Source organism: Venturia canescens, chromosome 7 (assembly GCF_019457755.1).
Source record: "Venturia canescens isolate UGA chromosome 7, ASM1945775v1, whole genome shotgun sequence".
Classification (NCBI taxonomy): Eukaryota; Metazoa; Arthropoda; class Insecta; order Hymenoptera; family Ichneumonidae; genus Venturia; species Venturia canescens.
In genome coordinates, this window is record NC_057427.1 from 19,123,591 (window position 1) to 19,140,539 (window position 16,949).

Sequence of the window (16,949 nt, forward strand, 5' to 3'; positions counted from 1 at the left end):
TCACTTCACAAAATAATTACACATTTCCAATTTTTTTTAATATAATGTTTTTTCATGATTTGAAAAATTTTTTTTGAATTATTGTGTTGAAATTTTTTTTGTATGAATTTTTTTTTACATTTTTTGTGATATCATCAGGAAACAAGGGACCATGCATCAATGTACTTGTCCCAATCTTTTTTCCCCAGGTTTTATTATTCTTGATGTTTTGAGAAATTAATTATTTCGTTTGTTTTTTATTAATTTAATTTACTGATATTATTATACACTGTCATTTTTGTCACTTGTTCGAATAAAATGTAAAAATACACGGAACCTTTCATTAATTTCCGTGGGAACACGGAAACACGTCAACCTTCTTCCAGGTTCGACGGTCGAGTCCGTTTTGTATTGTCGTCTGCCGTGGCTAGTTAATACCCTATATATGGTTGGTTGTTCCGTTCGACCTGACTCCGATGATCAATCAGAGCGCTTCGTTCTCGTGAACTGATTCCGATAGTTTTTCAATAGGGTACTTTACACCATGTAAAAAAATATATAAAAATGCATGATTATGATAGATTTCGTAAAAAGTAAACGAGAAACGTCAATATTTATTCATAAAAATGCAATGTAAATTTTATAATTCAATTTTAAAAATCGTCTTTTTTCAACTGTTTTTCAAATGTCGAAAACACCATTCGCCATATTGGATTCCAACGTGACGTCACTCCGATAGTATACAATCTAGATTCTTATTGTGCGCTCTGTGTTATTTTGAAGTTTTACAAGTTATTATGCACGTTTGTGGCCTTTTATCATTCATTTGATTAAAATCGCATTATGGAAAACGGTTTTGTGAAAGCAGATAGTAAAAATCTACCAATGATAAATATGTTGATGGTGGCGATGAATCCACAATTTTTGTGGCATTTACGACACACCAATGATATACCACTATAACTCATTATTTTTACAAATCTTATTACTTGGTCTTTCCGTGCGAAAATTGAAAATCATAAATAAAAAATAGTTTTCAAGACAGTTTTCGGTCTTATAAAATTGAAATAAAAATTCTACTGGTTTATTACAATCACACGATTATTTTAAAACAGTTTTCAAAAAAAGGTGTAATACCCTATTGATGTTAATCGAAGAAATAATCACCAAACATCATATTTAAACTACCAAGCACTACCAGACGATTTTCTATAGACAAAGACTATGCGAAATGAAATTAGTCGAATAATGGAATATTTGGCTGGCTAAGTTTACTTTGTCAGCTGATTATATTAGTGAATAGTTTATATCTACATTTTATGGAAGAATAATTGATTACCAAAGACTATATTTCATGGATTCGTCGCTACCAGACGATTCTGCCCCGATTTAAGTATTTTATTCGAACCATTTCACGCAATATACGTAAAGGTCGGTTATCTTTACGCTCAAACGTTCAATCATTTATTTATAAAAAACTATTGATTACCAAACGTTTTAAATACACTACCAGAAACCACCTTGAGAGCACCTAGAGCAATGAATAATTGGAAAATTAAAAAATCAAAGTTGTACGGCTAAGTTTATGGAAGTAACATCGGAATTTTGCATCATTTCATATCTCTACATATATAATAATCACACTTTTTAAACATATATAAATGTATTCATGATGAGTTTACGAGTATGAAATTATTTTCCAGCCCTTCACCAGTTACTGGGTGAATTTGAATATATGCACCGTGGTAGAGATGATGTGAAGTGAGTAGTATCAGTGCAGTAAACTTGAGTACAAACAGCTGCTGCTCCGCTGCTAGCCAGTTGTGACTGCTCCGCTACAAAGAGCTAGCTGTTTACTCGGGGAACGTAACGATGAAGTGACATTTTCAGCGCAGTGCAGGGGTGTAGAGGGGTAAACTATTGTACCTATCCCAGTGACGTACGCAGTGTTAGTGTTCCAATAGTGAACAGTAGCAATACCGTTGCAAAATTTTATTAGCCTCTGCTTAATGAGAAACCTCTTTACTAAGCATGGTTTAATTAAAATAGCCGACAGTATTCAATAAAAAAGTAAATTAGAGTGAATTGACTTACGTGACATGGAGGAAAAAGTACTCAACTAGTGCTGCATGCGTATACATGTCATCGGTTTCCATACATGATTGATGGGAGTTACATCGACGGTACGGATAATATACAGTGTTATTAAACATATATTCGAGAGAAAGCCGACTGTTTGATCATTTCAACACCTGACGGGTTCAGTTACATGAGTTTATAGTATAGCTGCATTTGTGTACGAATATTTTTATTCGTCTATATGTGTGCGTGTGTGTATGGTATTCTTGAGTTTATAAATACGAAAAAGGCGTAGCATGTGTGCGTAAGGCACAGATAAGTCGGGAGGGGGCGGGCGAGAGACAGTTGATATTTTATATTCTGTATTTATTTATTATTGCCTTTTCAATACTTCTAGGCAATCTATAAGTAAAAAAATAATTATAATTCAACTTTATAAAAGAATACAATAAAAGTAAGAAAAAAGACAATATATATTAGGGTGGCCGCAATTCAGGTCACTTTTTTTTTGCAAATTCCTTTGCGGAAACATCAACATCAAAAAAAAAAATGTGCACCAAATTTGAATGCGCTAGGAGAATTTAAACAGGTGCCACCGAAGAGTTGAAGTTTTAAATGCAAAACACGTGTATTTATCAAACTTGTTACTTAATTATTATCTGTTTCCCATAATAATGATGATATAAATCTGAAATTTGGCACACTTATTGTTCATATTAAAGGGTACGAAGCACTTTTAAACGTCACTTTGAAGCATTTAGACAAAGTTTGAGCCGTAATCAACAGTGTACACTTACCAATAACTCATCAAAATTTGAAATTGTGTGAGAATTCATCGATGAAGCGCTTCAAACAAAGTCCCTCTGCCAACGTTTGAACACGTTTTTTAAAAATTTCCGACCACTTGCTTCATGATTGAATTTCGTTTTTCATCATTAGTGAGTCTTTTATTCCCACTTTTGAAGAACCTGTGAAGTTACACGGAAAACAATTTTTTTTTTTCAAATCAATGGGTAGAATTATTTTTTACTTTTTTAAAAATATTAAAGTAAGCTTAACGTGATATGAATGTAGTGGACATGAAGTATCATTTTATGGATCATATTGTGTGATTATTATGATTTTTTTCTATAAATTGTGCATAGTGATGGCCCTTACTAGTGTTGAGCCTTGTTCATTTTTTAATGCAGGAATGGATAGAATTTGTTCGCTTTCTTCGTTCGTTTGTAATTATAGTTATGACTTTAATTCTGTCATTCAAGAATAAGGGCACGAGGGTATGTAGTATACAAGAAGAAAGTAAATTTTGGTTTTTTTTTGGGTAGCTTTCTACGAATTTAAAGATATTATTCTTTTCAATCTGACGTTATGTCTTTGCTTGATAGGTACATTGATTTTTTTATAACCCCAGAATCAATGGTTTTCTTTGAACGGTCTCATATTGACACCAGCTTCCTCAATCGCGATGTCTCCCTATGGTGTTTGAGTACGAGCTATGAATTTGGTGCCCAAATCGTGAAAAATATTGCTGTTGTCAACGACGTTGCCGAAAGAGGAATCAAACTCATTATAGAGTACAACAGCAGACTCACTAACGATAAGGAACAAAAACAGTTCCTTTTGTAAGTCGTCGGAGATTACCATAAAATGTATCCAGATGCGAACAAGTAGACTTTGCTTCGACCGCTTCGCCGACGAAATCTCCCGTAAATTCCAATTTGTATGAGTTATTGTTAAGTGTACACTGTTTATTATGGCTCAGACTTTGTCTAAATGCATCAAAGTAACGTTTAAAAGTGCTTCGATTGACCGTGATCAAAGTACTAAAAAAATTCAAAATATGGTTATCTTTGTAACGGTAAAAATCACGGAAATAATCTTCGGAAAAATATGAAAAAATCCGTTTCGTACCCTTTGATATGAACAACAAGTGTACCAAATTTCAGATTTCTATCGTCATTATTATGGGAGGCAGATAATATTTAAGTAACAAGTTTGATAAATACACCCGTTTTGCATTTATCAACTCTTTGGTGGCACTTGTTTACATTCGGTAAATATTCAGAATAAGGTCTCCACCTCCGATTTTATTCATCTTGAAATATGTTGTTGTGGACATCATCCCGAGTAATTTGATAAAAAACTAGAGACAAGTACATTTATGCCCTCTGGGAAGTCATCTGTAAAATCATGGAAATCAATGGTCGTAAGACTTTAAATCCAAGAAACAAAACGTTGTTAAATAAATGCAGAAGTTGCCGAGCACATCGCACTACGAACAAAAGAATTACAAAAGAAGAAAAATAGGACACAACAAATTACAACCACAAAGAATACAAAGACAAAACATTACAAAAACAAATTGCGACTAAAATAAATTAAGATCATAAAAATTTAAAAAAAATTACCCACGGAAAAAAATTATATACCAAAAAATTGAAACAAAAAAAATTTGGCCGTTGTACTTGGCGTTTTTTTTCTAGCTAATATTATCTAATTTGCCTGTATCTTATACTCACAAATTCGAAAGTCGAGTAAAACGCCAAGTACAACGGGCAAATTTTTTTGGTTTCAATTTTTTGATATATAATTTTTTCCCGTGGGTAATTTTTTAAAAATTTTTATAATCTTAATTTATTTTAGTCGCAATTTGTTTTTGTAATGTTTTGTCTTTGTATTCTTTGTGGTTGTAATTTGTTGTGTCCTATTTTTCTTCTTTTGTAATTCTTTTGTTCGTAGTGCGATGTGCTCGGCAACTTCTGCATTTATTTAACAACGTTTTGTTTCTTGGATTTAAAGTCTTACGACCATTGATTTCCATGATTTTACAGATGACTTCTCAGAGGACATAAATGTACTTGTCTCTAGTTTTTTTACAGCATTCGTGCTGTGTTTCAGGTTTATTTGACGACTTTTTGTGTACTCGAAATCTGAAATTTTATGGGATATATTGAAAAATTGAAATAATGATCATAAAATTGAAACATCTGATCACCCAATAAAGCAGTTTATATATTCACCTACACCCATCTCTCTCTATATATTTATTTTGACATGCTGAAGCCGAATTCCAAAATACCGTGAAAATAGGTGAAAATTGCGAAAAATGGTCGTTGAGCAAAATTTTGTTGACCTAAATCTAGAATGTTTCTCGTGTTTTTCGAAAGTTCTGATAAACAAGGTTTCAGACAATATTCCGGATTTTTCGATTCTCACAAGTGACCCATGAATCTCATTGTCAGTATCCACTTATATATTTGAAGCCCCTGGCTCAAGGAATGTCTTGGTTTGAATCAGTTGAGATTTCACACAATCTGGACAAGCGATGAGAATTTTTATTATGAGGTCCAAAAGCTTGAAATATTTCCATGAAACGCCCGAGACTTTGTAAAAAAATTGGTCAACATGACCAATTGATTTTGTTCTTCCGAACAGATGTACCAATCTTGCGATCGTAGAAAATTACTCCGTATCGGTTTGAAGTTAAACGTATTATTAGGAAATTGTGCACCCTTTCCACTGCAAAATCTATCGACGTCAAAAAATCGAATTGAAACTTGAATATTACTTCAGAAATCAATTGACTGTAGAATTTTAATTAAAATTGAACATGACGCTAAACGAGTTTATTAGTTGTGCAGTTTATATTCTGTTTTAGGATATTTTATCAAAAGGTAATGATTAAAAATGATTTTATCACTCCTTCTTTCGGATCAACAAAATCTTTGCCGGTTCGTTTGCCTCTTTTGCTTTTGAACCAGGCAAATTTCCGGGTCCCTTCCTATTATTGTACCGCGAAACAAGACTCTGTAAGACCGGAAACGAAAAAAAACACGCATTAGTTTTGCTATGGCTGAATTTTCAAAAACCCAAGATTTCGCGGTGTCGAGGGCGAAATGAACGGTGGTGTGAAAATAATATGTCAGCTCGAGAAAAATACAAGAAATAATTCCCTGTCCGTCGAGTAAAGCTCGAATGACCGAGGAATGACCTTCCACAAGAAAAGCGAGTATAAAGTGTACATAACAAGTTCAAATACTTTGGGAATCCATGAGCTTGGTTCGTTACGACAAAATCTCCAAAACTTCTGTATAAAATGAAAAATACCACCAAGCGGAACCATCTGACATTGCTCTTACTTGATAGCATACCATGAATAAATGACGAATGAGAAATAGTGAAGCTGCGACAAGCCTCTTCCACATTTATCAGCACTGGGGATCAAGGGACGCAGTAGCGGCTCGTATTGTTACAAGATTCTGCAATCGGAAACATGCAATTACTGTTTTACTTTGGAAAAACGTTTATCAGAAAATCTTTTAATCATAAATGACATTTCAAATGATTTGATTCCATTCAATAGTCGTAAGACTTTTAAAAGTTCTCTTTAAATTCAAGTCAATAATGAACATTTTTCTGCTTACTTGACAACTATAAACTACATGGCAGAACACACAGCACAGGCATTATTAACATTTTTTTATAGAAGTATCCAAAAGTCTGAGAATTTCAAAACCCTTGTCACCAGCCTGTACGTATGCAATTATAATCGCAAGATCTCTATCATCATTTTCTTTTCAGACCACCAGAATTTTTCTCAATGCGTCGAGCCCTCGACTAGAATTAAACTTTCTTAGTGTTTTTCCATACAATGGGTTTGCTTCTTATCGGTAGATATTTTTGTAATCCTTGATCTTATTCGTCACTCCTATGTTGGGTTATTTTATTTATATTTTTCAATGGAATCTATCCAATTTTTGATAAAATAGCATAATGACAATGATAATGATCATCTACAAATCTGATAATATTCAATTTTGGAGAGCTGATGAAAGTTGTCGCTATGACAAAGATGCAGAGGCATGGATTTATTTATTTATTTAAATCTCCTTTAAAATGTAAAAGGATATTTAAAAACCAATTTCTCGTGAATTATTGAATAAAATGTTTTCCATATGATATAACAAATGAAACGAAAATGGAATGTGTCGGGAATTGAAATCTGAGAATATAATCAAACAAATATCGTAGACGAATATAAATTCTTCATTTGTTATTAAATAAAATGTTTTCCATGAGAATTGAATAAAGAATCAAAAATGTAATGTGTTAAATTGAATTATTGTAAAAATAGATATATTCAAAAAATATACCCATCTATAATATTCAATTCAATTCTACACATTTCCGTTTGGATTCAATATTTATATCATACACAATACATTTTATTTGAAAATTTATTCCAATCTAGGGTGCATTCCGTGCGATTAAGCGTGTGAATAGTTTTCTTGTAGCGCTGCAGCGCTATTTTTATTGCAACACCGTCTTCAAGCCCACCAATCTTGAAGCAGTTCAATAAGAATAAACAGGAGTACAGGGGGATGGCTCCATAGTTTTCGATGTCCAGGTATATTTCTCAAGAGTTTTTGATGTCTAGGTATATTTCTCTACGGCTTTCGATGGCGAGGTCAACGGCTCCATAGTTTTCGATATTTAGGTTGCCATAGTTTATGGGGTCGAGAACAATCTCTCAATGATTACCATGTTAACACTGTTATTGTCATTGTTTTTCGATGTTTGAGAGGACGTTTCCGTGTTTCATTATCTTTTTCATCTCGTATCATGTTTCATTAGGTTCCAGTATCTAGATTGACAGTTCCATGTTTGTCAGTGTCCGGTGATATTTATTCACGATATTCTGGGTTCTTGAAATCTCCCCTGTTATTGAAGACCATGGAGTTTTCGATCAGGATATCAATAACCATGATGAAATATATCCAGACATCGAAAACCATTGAGTCATCGACCTCGACATCGAAAGCTACGGGGAAAATACCTAGAGATCAAAAACCGTGGAGCCGTCGACCTGGACATCGAAAACTATAGAGCTATCGACCCAAACTTTGAAAACCATGGATCCGTCAACCTAGACATCGCAAACCGTAGAGAAACATAGCTAGACATGGAAAAATATGAAACCGTCGACCGGGATAGCGAAAACTATGGAGAACTATACCTGGACATGAAAAACCATGGAGAAATATGCCTAGACATCGAAAAACATGGAGAAGTATACTTAGACATTAAAAACTATAGCGCCGACGACTTGGATAACGGAAACAGTGGAAAAAAATATACCTAGACATTGAAAACCATGAAGAAATATATCTGGACATCGAAAACTATGGAGGCGCCGACTTAAATATCGAAAACCTTGCAGTCGTCGACCTAGACATCGAAAACTATGGAGCCGTCGATCTGGACATCAAAAACCATGGAACCGTCGGCCTAGACATAAAAAACCATGGAGCCTTCGACCTAGACATCGAAAACCATAGAGCTGTCGACCTATACATCAAAAGCCGTTAAGAAATATACCTAGGGTCGAAATCTATGAAGCCGTCGATGTGAATGGCAACGACTATCATGAATCATACCTAGACATCGAAAACCATGAAGAAATATACCTAGACATCGAAAACTATGGAGAAATATACGTAGACATCGAAGACTATGGACAAATATACCTGGACATCGAAAACCATGAGGTAATATACCTAGACATCGGAAACTACGGACCCATCGACCTAGACATCGAAATTCTTGGAGCCGTCGATCTAGACATTGAGAATCGTGGAGAAATATACTTAGACATCGTAAACCATGGAGAAATATACCTAGACTTCGAAAATCTGGGAGAAATCTATCTAGACATCGAAAACCATGGAGCCGTCGACCTAGAAATCGAAAACTATCAAGCCACCTACGAGAGATGGATTTTGCTTGTGCCCTTGGTGAAAAGGGGTCGAGATCGTTTCTCTACTGCGTATGCACCGACACATCATTTTAACCTCGTACGATGACGCGCGTAATTATTTTTTTCCTGCAAGCTTTGCTCATACAAAAAATAAAGAATGTACGAATGTACATTTGGCGCATTCTTCACTTAAATTCACTCCAATGCTTATCATCAACGATAAGCACGAGTAAAAAAAAGCCCAATTCAACGATTTACTCGATAGCATCATACCTACTAAAAGAACATTAAACGATAGCATCACACCTACTAAAAGAACATTAAAAAAAAGATTCGGCCACAATACGTGACTCAGATTTTTTGGTAAAACGAACGTGTGGTATCCTTTAATCCCTGAATGATTCGATAACATTTCGTGAAATTGACAGCTTAAATTTTGAATACAACGAGGAACTGTCACTTTCCAAATTTTTGAAGCATGAACAGATTCATGGAAATATATAGGTATACAATTTGTATTATGACACCAGAAAAAAATATATGGATATATAAAATGTATTATGGCACCAGATTTGTCACTAAAGAAAAAACAAATAAACATCAAAAATGTGTGCGAAAAAATGCAACATTTTTTGATGAAATTAAAAAATAAATAATTAATATCTTTTCAATGAGTTAAGCTACAGAGTTCGTAGAGGTCGCGATCGAAAGATAAAAAAAAATAAAAAATACGTCATCTTGCAGGATTCTTTGGAATACTGTAATTATTCAGTTATTAAAGAAATAAATTTTGAGTATTATCGAAAACAGCTGAAAAACACTGTCGCTCCGGTAAAGACTCTCTGGAAGCGACTCGTCATACATAAATGTACTTGTCTCAGAGTCGCTACCGCGACTGTAGATATAATTGTATATGGCGGTCTCTAATAGTTTCAAAGAATGAGGATTTTTATACAAAAGATGATATAATAGCAGATACATATCTAATACGAAAGTCCGGCTGTACTTCTGAAAAGCGGAAACCGAATTTTGAGTTAAAATTTTGCATACTGTTTCTTTATAATAATATAAGACTTCCCCTAAAAGGATTTTTGGCGACTAGTAATATTTATTGAGAAATTGAATTTTTAAGTTGCTGTTTTAACCCGAGCGAGTATATCTATAGCGTTTGTCTCGCTCGGCCGGTATCCTCACTTCGCTAGTGTTTTTATTTCTAGTACGTCTTACCCCTATTTTTTTCTTGGTAAATATTCACAATACGGGCCTCACCTCCGATCGCGTTAATTATTTTATTTGTTATTCTGGGCGTTCTCCCGAGTAATTTTATCTATAATTATAGTTGGGAGTCTTTTATAGTTTCAGAGATATAGCCTTTTTTGTATTAGGGATGATTTAGTTTATATAGATGTGTCTATATTAGGGTGCTTCAAAAAAAAATCGATATTTTTTTTTTTTTCGTGGGCCGAAGAGGGGTGTTAGTATATGTAAAAAAAATGACATACTCAAATTTTCAGATCTTTTGAAAAATATATAACGGTCCCTCAAACGACTTTTGTATTTTTTTTCCTGTTTTGGGGACAAACGTCATGAAAAAAATCATAAATCGTTATGCAAACATAAAATGCACTTCTCCCTTGAATACATGAAACTTTACCTTTGTGTTGAAAAAAAAAACCATTAATTAAACGGTCCCTCAAATGACTTTTCTGTTCGTATGACATTTTTGTTCGTACTAGTGCACTTGTACTTGTTACATTGTAGACCGTGAAGCAACATAAACAGAGCTACTATGACCACGACAAGGACGAAGCTCAACAGCTACATGAGCTAGGGGCTTCGCAAAAAACATGGGAAAAATATGCTTCATATTCAGCGCAGAGAAAAATTATTTCCAAGCTAAATATTCAAAAAACATATCAAGAGACTCGGTAGAGTCTCGGGACAAGTACATTGACAGCCCTGTCGTCTGCTGGCCTGAGACTCTCGCCGAGACTATACTTTCTCTGAATAAAACGATTCGCCGTGGTGGGGGTAAAATTGGCATGTGATTTTATTGAATTACGAAGCTCAGGAGCCATTTAACAACTTGAAAATTGAAGTTTAAGCCAGTTGAGTAATTCTCTTTCGATTCCGCTCTAAATCAGCATGGTCGGTGGCGTATTTGCTGAGAAAAAACTTTGCACGGGCTCAAGATTATGCAAAAGTTACCAACACATTCAAGAATTTATGCGTCTGTATTTATAAACACCATCAAAGGCACTTTGATGCTCTCGAATATCTGATTCGTTGGATCTGACGACATCCATTTTTAGACGTTGTGATTGGTTGTTGAAATTAGTTGTTGATGATTGGAAATCTGACGTCAACTTCAGAACGTAGCACACGGCGCAGCACAGCTGGTAACAGCAGTCATAAATTCGACCGATATACATATATATATGTACAAACCATGTGTCAGTTTTTGATCGTATGAACAGAGTTTCGACATTACGAAGTGCGTGCGGGATCAATAAAAAAATAATTTTCGTCATCTAAAGAAGTCCATATTACTATTTATTTTGTTATTTGTGATATATTAAACCGGTATCAAAGCGGCCGCGTAAATGTAGTCTGTGATGTGTGTGTGAAAAAGAATATAAAAAATGCGTGATGCATATATGTCAACGAAACTTTTCAAGATTTCATTATTTCGTTCGATTGGAAATAAGTGTTCACTGAAATAATCCTTCAATTAAACCAGAGTACGAGAAATATTGTCCAGTGCGAATATATTGTCAGTGGCGTGATTATATATCATGTGTACATAGGTTATATATACGAATAAATAGAACAAAAATACACGCAACTGTTAGAATGATATTAGAAACTTTAATTGAATAAATGTTTTCTAATTTATTTCTTGTGTCGTCATTATTTTTAAACATCCCCATATTTTGTTTGATATACAGTTTGGCTCTGCCCTCTCCGATCCTTTTGTTTTCACCCGCTCAGTTTGCAGCGGATCGATTCATATTATTAATTCGTTCCCTAATATGTGTTCTATGATTTTCTACTCCTTCTTCATGATGATTGTGGTAACATGATTCGAGAAGTTTCTAACCATAATCTTGAATTGCACATTTTGTAAATCAGATTTTCAAAAAAAAATCTGGTCTTGGTATAGTGTGTAGTTATTCTTTTCCCATTAGGTCTGTCGAGTGATAAATTTGGAAACTTTTCCAGAAAGCCTTTGGATGCTTTTTTTGCTAATGATATGAAAAGTCGTATCTCAGGAATGTGGTATGCAAACACAAATTTTGATAACAAAACTTATAGAATGACATGTATGTTGAGTATTTCCACTTTGCAAACTACACATATGGAATTATTATAAAAAAAATTCATTCCGATAAGTCTACTGTTGCTCAGTTTTGGATGCGATCAAATATAAACATAAACATAAAGTGAAAAATTCATTACAAAAGTCTTCAGTTGCTCATTTATGGGTGGATTTGAAATTGCTGTCTTCCAAACTCATTGCACGGATACATTGAATCGCAGCAGATACCTGCGAACTTTGAAATTTCTGTGGATAAATATGTGCTAAGTATCACTCCCTATCTTTGATTATGGTAATATGTAATGGAACTTGGTTGAGCAAGTTTTAAAGTGTTTTTTTTCAAATAGTATTGAAGTTTGTATTATTGCGGTATGGAGCGAATACCTTCAAACTTTCATATTTTTGTGTCGCAGCATTTGTGCCAAACATTCAAATTATTTACTCCAATCATAGCATGTAATCTGGAAAATTCATCACAAAGGTCTTCAATTTTTCTGAATTTCTTAATTTTCATTTTTCTATTCTATTCTGAATTTTTACCTTTCTGAATTCATTTCTAAATTCTCCTGAAATTGTTTTTCTCCAAAACCAATGAAGGTACCTTAAACGTTTTTGAATTCTGTTGCTCTGTTGAATTAAGTACGCTCAATTTTTTTTGCTTTTTTGAGTTCTGACATAATAAATGTTTCCGGGTGCCTTTTTTCGGCCACTGGCATACTTTCGAAATATATTTCATCGGGGGCACGTTTTGGATGACACGAAAATATCTAGATTCAGAATGCAAAAGCAACATTTAAAAATGGACAATTCTGTTGGATTTGTTGTGTCTTGAATTTGATCAATCTTTCCTCTTTTCCTTTCTTTTTGCTAACTTTCTAACGTTATAAGCCGAAAATCATATCTCAGCCCGCAACACGTATTTCGGCATGCTCTTGGGTTGCCAATAAGCATAACATATTAAAGTATAAGGAAAGAAATCGCCAAAGTCCAAGGATAGACCTGTGACGAAATATTTCCAGTACAATTTTGACGAAAAATAGGTCTTTTTTCGTGAAAACCAACGTTATAAGCCGAAAATCATAAATAATTTATAGAAATTGAAACTAAAATCCTATAGTCATCTGAACATAAATAAGGAACTTTCGAGAAAAAAGACGTGATATCAAACCATAAACTTCCCCTAGGAAAAAAAAGGTTGGGACAAGTACATTGAAGGTGCCTCGTTTGCTGATAATTCCATCCATAAAAAAAACTTAAAAAAATTTTTTTTTTTAATTGTAAAAAAAATTATTTTACAAAAAAAAAAGTACAGGACAATTCGAAAAAAAAATTTCAAATCTTGAAAAAACATTATCTTTGAAAATAACTAATTTATATCTATTATTTAAAGTGTCAAAAGAATCAAAAAACAAGTAAAAAATAAAAAACCGAAAAATCATGCTTGAAATCATTTTGGAAACCGATGCCTCATTCTTCTTATTTGATTCGAACAATTAAATCAATTGAAAAAATTCCATCTAATTTACGTGCAGCATTAAAATTTATGATATCAATCGGTGGACAAGTATTTTATTAGTAACTCCAAATTTTGACATTATTAAATTGTTCTAAGAAGCTTTTAAATCGAAAAAAATGACATGAAAGCTAGTCATTTGTTACTCTATGGTGGCAGAGACTTATAAGAAAATCGATTCTTCTCAGACTTTCAGGATCCTCTGGTATTATTCACAAAATTCGACGTCGATTGGATCGATACAAATTATGTTTAAATATGTGTTAAAAATACTTGTCCGGCCCATCACTTTTCGTTCAAATTGTTTATCCAAATAAAAATCCGTGCTTGTCTAGAACTGATGAGTCACAAGTATTCATGTAGAGGGAATTGAGAGAATTATCTTCAAGTAATTGTTGCTTAATTGCACTAATTTAATAAAAAACGGAAACAAATTGTTTCGCAATATACAAGGGATATTATTGTGCATCGATAAATGAAAAAAATTGTACATAATACATATGTTTTAGCTTCCAAAATAACTCTCCAGTTTATATTCAATAACGGCAATTTTTACTTCCCACTTATTCTTCCAGCGAACGAATTCCATTGGGAATAAGAACTAACCTATACTATTATTAAGAACATTAAACTAATAATGAATCGCATTTCAATAAATGTTTAACCGGATTCTGCCATACAATTCCATTTTTTCATGATTGATTTTTATTTAAATGAATAGTGATGGGCCGGACAAGTACTTTTAACACATATTTAAACATAATTTGTATCGATCCAATCGACGTCGAATTTTGTGAATAATACCAGAGGATCCTGAAAGTCTGAGAAGAATCGATTTTCTTATAAGTCTCTGCCACCATAGAGTAACAAATGACTAGCTTTCATGTCATTTTTTTCGATTTAAAAGCTTCTTAGAACAATTTAATAATGTCAAAATTTGGAGTTACTAATAAAATACTTGTCCACCGATTGATATCATAAATTTTAATGCTGCACGTAAATTAGATGGAATTTTTTCAATTGATTTAATTGTTCGAATCAAATAAGAAGAATGAGGCATCGGTTTCCAAAATGATTTCAAGCATGATTTTTCGGTTTATTATTTTTTACTTGTTATTTGATTCTTTTGACACTTTAAAAAATAGATGCAGATTAGTTTTTTTTTAAAATAACGTTTTTTCAAGATTTGTAAAATTTTTTTCGAATTGTTCTGTATTTTTTTTTATGAAATAATTTTTTTTACAATTAAAAAAAAATTTTGTTTAAAGTTTTTTTTATGGGTGGAATTATCAGCAAACGAGGGACCATCAATGTACTTGTCCCAACCTTTTTTTCCCTAGGGGAAGTTTATGGTTTTAACATAATTTTGCAATGAATTTGCGTAGTATACTGGAATACACATGTTCAGCGCATTATTCCAATGTATTTTATGCTCACAATATTTCACTTATTCAACAAAGAAAGTGCATTTTATGTTTACATAACGTTTCATGACTTTTTAAGACTTTTTCCATGACGATTTTCCTCAAAATAGGAAAAAACATAGAAAAATCGTTTGTGGGACCGCTAAATATTTTTTTTTTTAATCTCAAAGTTTGGGAAAGTCACTTTTTTTACATGTACTAACATCCCTCTTCAGCCCACGAAAAAAAAACGATTTTTTTTGAAGCACCCTAGTCTATATATATATATTTGTTATATATATATATATAACAAATATATATGTAGTGTGACGGGGTTTTTCGTCACTGCTGGCTGAAATGGTTAAAAATAAAAGGGGAATAAAAATGAAATAAATAAGGAACCAGTATTTAGTAGAAAAAATGATAACAAAAAAAAATAGGCTTTATTTCACCAATTTGGGCGCCAGTTAGTTTTTACAAAAAAGTAACAAAAATAAATCAGGCCGATCTCTTCGGATCTCGAATGTTAACAACAGAGGACTCAACTACTACGGCTAATGCGGGGGGAAATGTACAGAACGGGGCTAGCTCGGAGAAAGAAAAAGAAAACGGTGGAAAATGGCTCAATGCTTTTGAGACTCAATATCTTCGGGTCGATGGGCACCTGTCGCTCAGGCGTCTTACATATACCCGTGAGGTCGCAAACGATAAAAAAAAACAATCTCAATAATGATTCAACGAAGTACGATGCGCGACTCGACGACAAAGCCGGTGGGCTAGGAGCGGGGGGGGGGGGGGGGGGGGGTAGATCACGCGAAAAAGGGGCTTAATACTAGCACCACAGCACTCACTCGCATTTAACGCAGAAAGAATAATTTCAAAGAGAAATCATAACCAAGGGAGAATCGATCACGAGCCAGAAGGGCTCGGGGAAAATTCGACCATGAAAACGTGACCGGCGAAATCGAGACGCGATCTACGACGAAGATGGCGGAACACCCACGTGTTTTCGTCGCAGAGTCAAGAGAGTGAAAACGACTTACTTGGCGCTGAGATTATGCGTCGTACGATTTTTCGGGCTCAAGATTGCCGCTATGGTCTCCAAGGATCAAGCCGATGGTCGTTGGAACAAACTAACTGGGGTCAAACGAAAAAAACTACCAGTACGATTGAAAGTACTGGGAACTGGGCCGTGGTACGCACGCCGGAGTCGTGGTGGAAGTGATTGATCTCCGTGCTCGCTCGTCGTTCTTCCTCGTTGCGCATAAATTATTGATTATTGATCCTTGCGCGCGCCGATGATCATCCAATCGGACTTTTCTATCTCGCTCAGGAGTAGCGACTCGGTGACGAGGGGGGGTGAGGAAGGAAAAGGGCTAACGACGAGGGCTATCGATTGGCGATTGATTGCTTGACGGCGCGGCGCTGTTATCAGCCGGCTCGATCGATGGCGCCGCCTGGACGTAGCTCGGCCTGGCGCGCGAATTTTCGGTTCACTAATTCGTGATAACAGCGGAGCTGATGCGTACCGGCCGGAGTTAACTCTGCTATTGCTCGGAACCTCGACGCCAGGGAAGTCGTACGATGATTTTCTCGAGTTGGAGACAATTCCTTCTCGAGAAGACGTTCGATGATATTGATCGGTCCCATGACTCGGTTCTACTACCCTTTATCCGATGTTTCAGCCTCTCGGGATTCGGGGAGGGGCTTTTTACAAGTGGGAGGGAATTGCTTGGGACAGGGTTTGACGGGGACTCTCGTTCAGGGGGAAAGGGGGATCGTAGTCGGTGAATTTCACGAGTAGACAATTGCGAGCGAGTGCCAAGACGGCCGAAGAACTTATGGCTAATAACAATGGCGATACAGAAAAATGAATAATTAAAATAACATAAGAAAATG

General features: G+C 34.6%; 1 protein-coding gene and 1 long non-coding RNA gene across 6 annotated transcripts in view; one reads left to right on the forward strand and one right to left on the reverse strand.

The window, feature by feature from the left end:
- Positions 1 to 228: 228 nt before the first annotated feature.
- On the reverse strand, positions 229 to 1,807 carry LOC122413492 (uncharacterized). The gene is made up of 2 exons (XR_006261561.1): positions 1,721 to 1,807; positions 229 to 514 (listed from the first exon to the last, which is right to left on the reverse strand). It is a non-coding gene; the product is annotated as an uncharacterized lncRNA (long non-coding RNA).
- A 25-nt stretch (positions 1,808 to 1,832) lies between these two features.
- The window catches only part of LOC122413486 (membralin), a 758,197-nt gene continuing 743,080 nt past the window's right edge, over positions 1,833 to 16,949 (forward strand). For all 5 annotated transcript variants that reach the window (XM_043423864.1, XM_043423866.1, XM_043423865.1 and 2 more), the window contains exon 1: positions 1,833 to 2,162. The gene's annotated coding sequence lies outside the window, so the exon portion shown is untranslated. The remainder of the gene's footprint in view (positions 2,163 to 16,949) is intronic.